Source organism: Glycine max, chromosome 1, assembly GCF_000004515.6.
Source record: "Glycine max cultivar Williams 82 chromosome 1, Glycine_max_v4.0, whole genome shotgun sequence".
Lineage (NCBI taxonomy): Eukaryota > Viridiplantae > Streptophyta > Magnoliopsida > Fabales > Fabaceae > Glycine > Glycine max.
The window spans coordinates 55,394,794-55,402,841 of NC_016088.4; the positions used below are offsets into that span (position 1 = coordinate 55,394,794).

General features: G+C 28.0%; 1 pseudogene; it reads right to left on the reverse strand.

The window, feature by feature from the left end:
- Positions 1-1,626: 1,626 nt before the first annotated feature.
- LOC100799824 (uncharacterized) lies at positions 1,627-3,396 on the reverse strand (annotated as a pseudogene).
- Between the last annotated feature and the right edge of the window lie 4,652 nt (positions 3,397-8,048).

Genomic DNA, 8,048 nt, shown 5'->3' on the forward strand with positions numbered 1-8,048 from the left:
TATAAGTTTTAAAAAATTATTTTCGGTATTATTAATTTTCAAGAATGTAATAATTTTTTATCATATTTTTCTACACTTTTATTCTTGGATAGAAGGGAATGAGATATTCTCATGAGAATAAGGAAATTATTTGTTAAAATATCATTAGTTTATTTTTCTTTTATGTATTTTTTATTTAAGCTATTTTAAATTTTAAAAATATTTTTAAGAATATTAAAATATAACCAAACATATTTATTTTTAAAATACCTGAAATGATATCTCCATATTATATTCTTGAAAGTAACATACTTATAAATGAAAGAAGATTTGGTAAAACAAACATTCCCATCCCTAGATAGTATAAGACTAAATCTTATAAAAAAAAATATTATGCAAGTACTCAACTTGATTTTCGTCAATTTTGTAGCTTGTTTTTCAATTTTTAACTTATTATTTATGTAATAAAATAAAGTCACATTGGATTCCTTATTATTTTGTACAATTTTTTTTAACACTGAGCAAAGCTCTTTATCAAATGGAACAAATCAAGGCTATGTTTAGTTTATTTATTTTTTAAAAAGTAAAAAGAATAGAGAGAGAGGAAAGAGAGTATAAAATGATATAATTATTTAAGTTGTTTGATAAAACAAATCTTTTCTTGTTTTATTGAATAGAGTGAAAAAAACTAAATACAAAATGAAATAAAGATTTTTTTAAAAACTGAAATAAAGAATTGAGAACCGAACTAAATTGAATAAATAAATAAATGTAGTTTTTTTTTAATTTTCGGTTAATGATTCGTTCAGTTTTCGTTTTTTTTTTTTATCAATTCTTGAACAGCCCTATTAACAAGAAAAATATAACCAAATTATTCTTAGTTTTGTATATTTTTAAACTATATTGCATTAATCTCAATGCATAAGAATGAAACGCTAAATAATTTACAATAGTTTTAGATCAACATAAACACACATAAATTCAATCATATACTTCAGAGTTCAATCTCTTCAAATCGGTAAATACAACACGAGCTCCAATGGCAATATTGTAGGATACATCAATATAAACAATTCCTTCGTCAATTATTTCTATTTGGAAAACATGTTCTTTTATTTAAGCAATAGGTTTACGAAGGAGTACTTTACTTTTAACCGTTTTAATGCTGGTTTTAAAAGTTAAAACCCATAAAAAAAAATTTAAAAAAATGAAGGAACACTATGCGTTCTTGGGATGTCAGTGAGATAGATAATTAATGTGGTTGGCAAATAATATTATATATGTATACTTAAATAGTTAAATGATTTATATCAGGATTTTTCATTTCGTCTTACTATCATTGACTCAGTTTATTACGAAATCGCATTCAATGACTAATTTATGTTAAATGTGGACATTCGGAAATTAAAGCAACACAGGTTGACATTTTTAACGACTAAATTGTACTCCTTAATGATAAAATTGCATACCGTAACTAATAGTAGGTTGCCAATTTAAACCCATTTTACTGACACCAAGTACACTTGGTTCATCCATCCTTCAAGCTTGTACAGAATCAAGCTACACAGTTCACAACAGAAACTGTACTGTATATTACGATTTTAAAATCAATTTTCATCGAAGTTTCAACAAAAGATGCACAAGTCGTATTTCAAAATGTACAATCTGTTATTTCTGATACCACACATCCCAGTTCTTTAGTATTGTTTATTTGATCAACAGCACAATTTTCAAGAAAATTAATAATAAGGTGGGCAGAAACCCACTATATGCACTAAACTGTAATGTACCTAAGAACAGCCCCGCGGAGCTTCTCCATGTATTCTGCAGCCTGTTTCTGCAACAAGGAGGATAACTTGTAAAACTTGTCATGAGGCAGAATACAAGCACTAATGTGAACATCGCTTACACACCACAGGTTTAATTGTATGGTTCATTATTCAACAATAAATCATGTTCCTATAATCCTAATTCAATTAATAGACATGTGCTAGTTGAGAGCTTTTGTTTTTCTAGTCTTGTGGCATGAAAATGTTCTAACGTTCTGTTTGGATAAACATCTCAATAAATAATTTATAAGGGAAAAAAAAGATAAAACAAAAATAAGTTTATCCCATAAATTAAAACTAACTTACACATTAGTCAATTTGTAGAAACTTTTTTTTAGTTTATCTAAAAGTTGATTTTAACTTATGAGTAAAACTTAATTAATTTTACTTTTTTATTTTCTTATTCTAAAAGTGCTAAAAATAGAAAAGTTTTGATCAAACAGGATCTACGAGGGGTTGACTTATTGGTTACAACTGAGTAATACGAGGATTATGTTGCCTCAATATTGGCAATTCCACTCACAGTCACAGTTTCTATTAACACATGGAAAACAGATTTCCAATTGCTATTACCAACCTGGTTGCCCTTTTGTGCACTTGCTATGTTTTCATCTTGAAGTGCCAATAAAGATCTATTAATTTCATTCTTTTCAACCATCTCCAGCAACTGCATTGAAGATAAATTAGAGTGAGCATAACTTAAAATAAGACCAATAAACTTTAAAAAAAAAAGAGCAGTGAACATGACATACAGTTGCTTTGACATCCTTGGATGTCAAGATTTTAGTTAGGTTTGCCCTGGCTTTTTACGAGTTCACCTTGCATCTTGTCATAGGCTTCTGTATTAGAAGATAGGAGCAAGGTGTGAGCTTATATTCCTACATTGTTTTTTTTTTTTTAATTATTATTATTATTACTAACAAACCTAATCCTTCTTGTATGGCTTTCTCTAGAGCCTCCAGCTCAATCTGTCTATCCTCCATGTGCTGCAGAAACAATCAGTGTAAAATTACCAGACACTAGAATGTTTTGTTGAACTAAAATATAAGGATCCGAAACGAAACAAAACTAGGAACCTGTGTTTTGTTAACTCGAATTTGAGTTGTGCAAAGAATTCCTCATTCAATCTGCAGAGAGTCAATTCGATCAGACATGTGAGTTAAATTAAAAGGAAGCAAAGGTTGAAAAGTAGGAATTACCGCGGTCTCATTCTTGCAATCTCAAACTCAATCTCCTGAGCTTCAGTGTCGAGGAAGTATTCGATGAGGTATTGCGGAGTATCGGGAACATCACGAGACTAAGTAAATGAAAGGAATGAATAACTTTATTTTATGAAAAAAAGACTTAGGAGTTGAGAGAGAAAAGAATGAAGGGCTTGACGGCGGGGCGCCTCTTAAACTCAAGCACGCCTTCCGGGTCCTTCCTTCGCACATCATATTTTCAAACACAAAGTTGCAAGACAACATCGTAAGACAAGCAGTTTAGTTTTAGTTACCCATCCAATACACACAATTGTGGGTCTTCTTCTACGATAACCAGCGGCAGCACTCAGACTTGTCGTGGCTATTCCAAAGCTAAGCGTGGCCATTGAGATTGAACCTCTCAATCTTCCAACTTCCTTCCCTTCCCAATCAATTTTGCATTATCCTCTAGAAATTGGAATGTCGTAAAGGGTAACTCTGTAATTCAATATGTTCGACCCTACCCTTGTGTTTCTTTTTTCTTTCTTTTTTTTTTTTGAAGTTTTTCTATTGGGTTTTTCACAATGGGCTGGACCATTCAATCCACCCACAATCTTTTTTGTTTCTTGTCTTCGGGGGTGTTTCTTTGAAACACACTTGTCTACTTTTCATGAATGCAGTTTCTGTTCATGGACTCACAGCCAGCCACAGTGGCTCTCGATGGATGGTCCTTTAATTTTTTTATGACACGTTAGATTGTATAATTTTTTTTATGGCAGATTAGATTGTATAATTTATGTTTAAATAATTTTTTCTGTAATAATCTATTAGAGAAAAATAAGAAGATTTTGACTCTGAAATGATTTTTTTTCCTTCATAAATACCAAGAAGAGAAGAAAAGAAAATAAGAAAGATAAATCAAATAAATTTCTCCCTCAAGCCGGAATTAGCTTATGAATAGATTTAGAAAACAACCCCTTGTAAAAAAAAAAGTTAGAAAATAACTTTATTTACTAAAATTACTAATAACATGATGAATTGAATTTTAGACATATATATTTATTTCTAATAATATCCGCTTCTACTTTATATTTATATTTATATATATATATATATATATATATATATATATATATGGATATTTTTGTAGTGGATATTATGATACCCACATTTTACTCATTAGCAGGTAAAAAAATATTCATACCCATTAATAATCAAATAACAAATATTCATTTAAATTATTGATGATAAATTTTATCTGCATGTATTCAGTGGTGCAGATTTTTTTTTTCCATCCCTACATACTTTAGCTTCGACGTTCCTAGTGTCACGGACCTGACGGATAATAAATAAATATGTATCTCTTGTAAGTGCCCTTGTCACGTCGTTGCTCCAAAGATTACGCCGTTGAATTCTATCTCTGTTCCAATTTGTAGAAAAGAAAATGAAAACCCTTCTCCTTCTCAAGCGTGCACAAGACTAGTTGACGTTGCACCAAGAAGCTAAAAAAGTTAGTAGCACTTAAAATTATCTTTTGTTTGATTAATTAGTCTTGTCGATCGATCTTCAACGACAATAAGCCCATATGATTAATATATATTTTGTTCAATGTTTGTTTCAGTGAGACAGTGACGAGACCACATTACTCTCTGATTGTGTTATTACTTTCTCAAATAAATTAATCAATTACAGATTTACTATTATATATTATACTAATAAGACAGTTACCTTAATCATTATTCTCTCATTAGATAGTCATTAAACTTATTTTTAAATAAGGCTTCAAAGTGTTTTTACAAAAAAAAAAAAAACTATTGAATTGACTCTTTTAAAGGGTGAGAAATTAGTGATATAATATTTATTTTTAGTTTGAACTAAATTACTTTATAATTTTAATATACTTAAATTAAAGATAAATAATAAATTTATCCTTGCTTTCTAATTCTATAACTTAATTTAATTCTAAAAATTTTAAAATATTTAAATATTACTTTATTTTTACATTTTATTTATTTTATTTTTATCTATTTTTTTTTCTAAGAAAATGAAGTGACAATGAACTCGCAACCGCTGTAGAATGATGGGTGCCGTGCAGACAGCTTCAACTTTCAAGCAATGCCACCCTATGATAGTATGATTATTTTAGAGGTTAATTGTAAAAATAGTTTTTCTATTTATTTTAATTCATTAAATTGATTTTGATTTAATTCACTAATTGAGTTATTTTTTAATATAACTATTTTAAAGGTTTAATTGGATTGTCACGTGTTAAAATAAAATTATAATACGTAACAGACAATATTATTCATTAATCATCAACATTTAATTTTGAAGTTGAAAATTCAAATAACTAAATTATAAAAAGACAAATTTAGTGAATTATGACAAATATAAGCCTATTTTAAAGTGCTTCGTACTATCACCCTCCCTACCTCATCGTAGTTCGTAGCTAACTTTCATAACAACAAACAATAGGTACTCACTGATTGAAGTGCAATTGAATAGTCATACTTTGCTGGCTGATTGAAGTGCAAATAACTTCATTCAAATTTTCTTTTTGATAATCTTGAGTTTATTTTTCACAATGCACTCGTTGTCTCTTTCAAAATGGTCAACATATACAACCAATAGTATCTTTAATTGTACATATTTTTCATAATTTTAAATATGTTTAATTTATATTTTGAAATCTTACTTAAATTGGTTATGCATATATTTTTTTATAATTTTAAATATTTTTAAAGCATTTTTAATTTATATTCTTATATTTACACATATAGGGAAATACCCGTCAAATAAAGAAGTATATTCGCTAGTTAAGTGAAAATTTTAGTTTTTTTTTTCTTAAAAAAACGTGTGTATAATTGTGATTATGGATATATGTTTTCTAGATAGCTTAAATTTGTGTAATTTTGAATTCGTATCTTAATTAAGGATCGTACTTGAATTATTATTTAAAAAAAATAGTTTTTCAATTTTTTAATAATTATGTTTCGTTTTTTATACTTCCAAAACATGTTCCAAGAGTTCTTTAGTTGACAAAATGTTAAAATTGTATTACATGCCAAAGACTAAAAATTAAAATACAGTTTTTTTCATTTTTTTGTTTAAAACAAGAGCTATTCTTATATATTCGGCCATTTTAAGGTTTTGTTTCTTTTAAAGTTTCGTATATTGATTTTAAATAATTATATAATATATATTGAGGTAAAAATAATTAATTCTAATATTTTATCAAATAGACACTAATTCCAGTCTATAGCAAGAAAAGATGTGAATTTCTCTACAGGAATTGTTTCTTAATTAGTATAATTTAAACTCACTTTCTCGTCCCAGAAATTAAGGGCTCGTATGTTTTTCCATTTGAAATGTGAATCTTCTATGCGTTTTAAGTACTTAATTATCAGCCATTGGAGTATAGTGCCTTGCAACTCATCACAGTATTTGAATACGGTTTTAGACACGTAGCACTTTGCATACTTGGATTGAGCAACTTGCTTCCAATGATTTATGGTCTGAGGATATTAAAGAATCATAAACAGAACACACACACACTTTGTTTGACACCACCCGCTCGATCAGTTGTCTTAAAAACCTTGTTTTTTGTTGCATTTCTCTCACTATTCCATCGCAAGTGACGTTTGCGACAGATTAGCGTGGTATATATCCCTTCGCTGAAAAACATTTTTTTAAAACAGAAATCAAACACACTTTAATCTTAAAAATTTTTTAGCTTTATAATACATAAACATTATTTCTTCTTTTCTTTTTTTATCTATTTATAGAAGAATAAATTATTTTTTAATTTATTTAAATTTAAGATAATACTATTTATTATCACAAATAAGAGAGTTGCAACAAATTATTTTAAAAAGTACAAAATAATTTAATAGAAACGAAGATATTGAGTTTAATTTTAATTTTTATTTAAATAGAAAAATAAAGATAAAATTAACATAATGACACTTCAATCATTGCAATAAAATTTTGTCTCTTATGGTTTTTCTCAAATTGATAAAACTAAATGAGAGGTAGGTATGCACCATTTTTTTCTATTTATTATTGAGGTAATATATACTTTATATCGTAAGTCAGCATTGCTTACTCAAAGTTATAGTGATTTTGGGTAACTGTTATGGAAGATACTGAGATACACTACTTTCTCCCATTTATCCTGGATCAAAACATTCAGACGACTTTGACAAATAAAAATGTCTTACGAGCACCAAGTTTGACAATTAAAATCAGTACTTGCACATAATCCGGATTAGGGATGTATCTAAAAACCTATTACAGGAGAAACTGTTTTGTTTTTTTTTCTTCCTTTATAATTGTTTAAATATCTAGTTGAATAACTGTTTCCACATTAAAACAACATATAATCAAAAACAAAAAGTTTTTTTTTTTTTGCCTGTTATTTGTCGTTTTATTGTGGAACACTTTTTAAAAAAGCATATGGCAAAGAACTCTTGCTAGCTTAGTAGTTGTTTCCACAGTAAAATGGCATATAACTATATAAATCAAAAACAAAAAATTGAGGCTGGCATGTACCCCTATCCTAAGCTGAAGGTGCCATGTAATAAATTGTTATATTAAAGAGTCGCATGATAGATCCATCAGAAGGATATGTATCCATCACGAGGTCTAGTTTTTTTATATAAAAGATTTGACTGGGATATGATCTCCTTCGCACGCAATGAGGCTAAAAGATTTTTATATACCATCGTCTGCTTTAAGATTTTTGCACAGATAACTACTTAAAAATCATTTTTTTTTTAGATCTTACTTAGAAATAATCTTGGAAACGGACCTCTATTAACTAGCTAAATCACTTGTGATAGTGCATAATGAAAATGAAAATAAAAATACTATTCACGATTTATAAAACTAAGAAGTAATTTGAAAAAACTAAAATGGTAAAAACAGAGATGTAAATCGTAAAAACAAGAGTGTAAAAGGTAAAATTATATAGAAGTTGTCTTTGAAGACATACTTCTACAATTTCTCATAAAAAATACTTCTACAATTTGAATTAAAAAAAAAACTACTACGAAAGTCG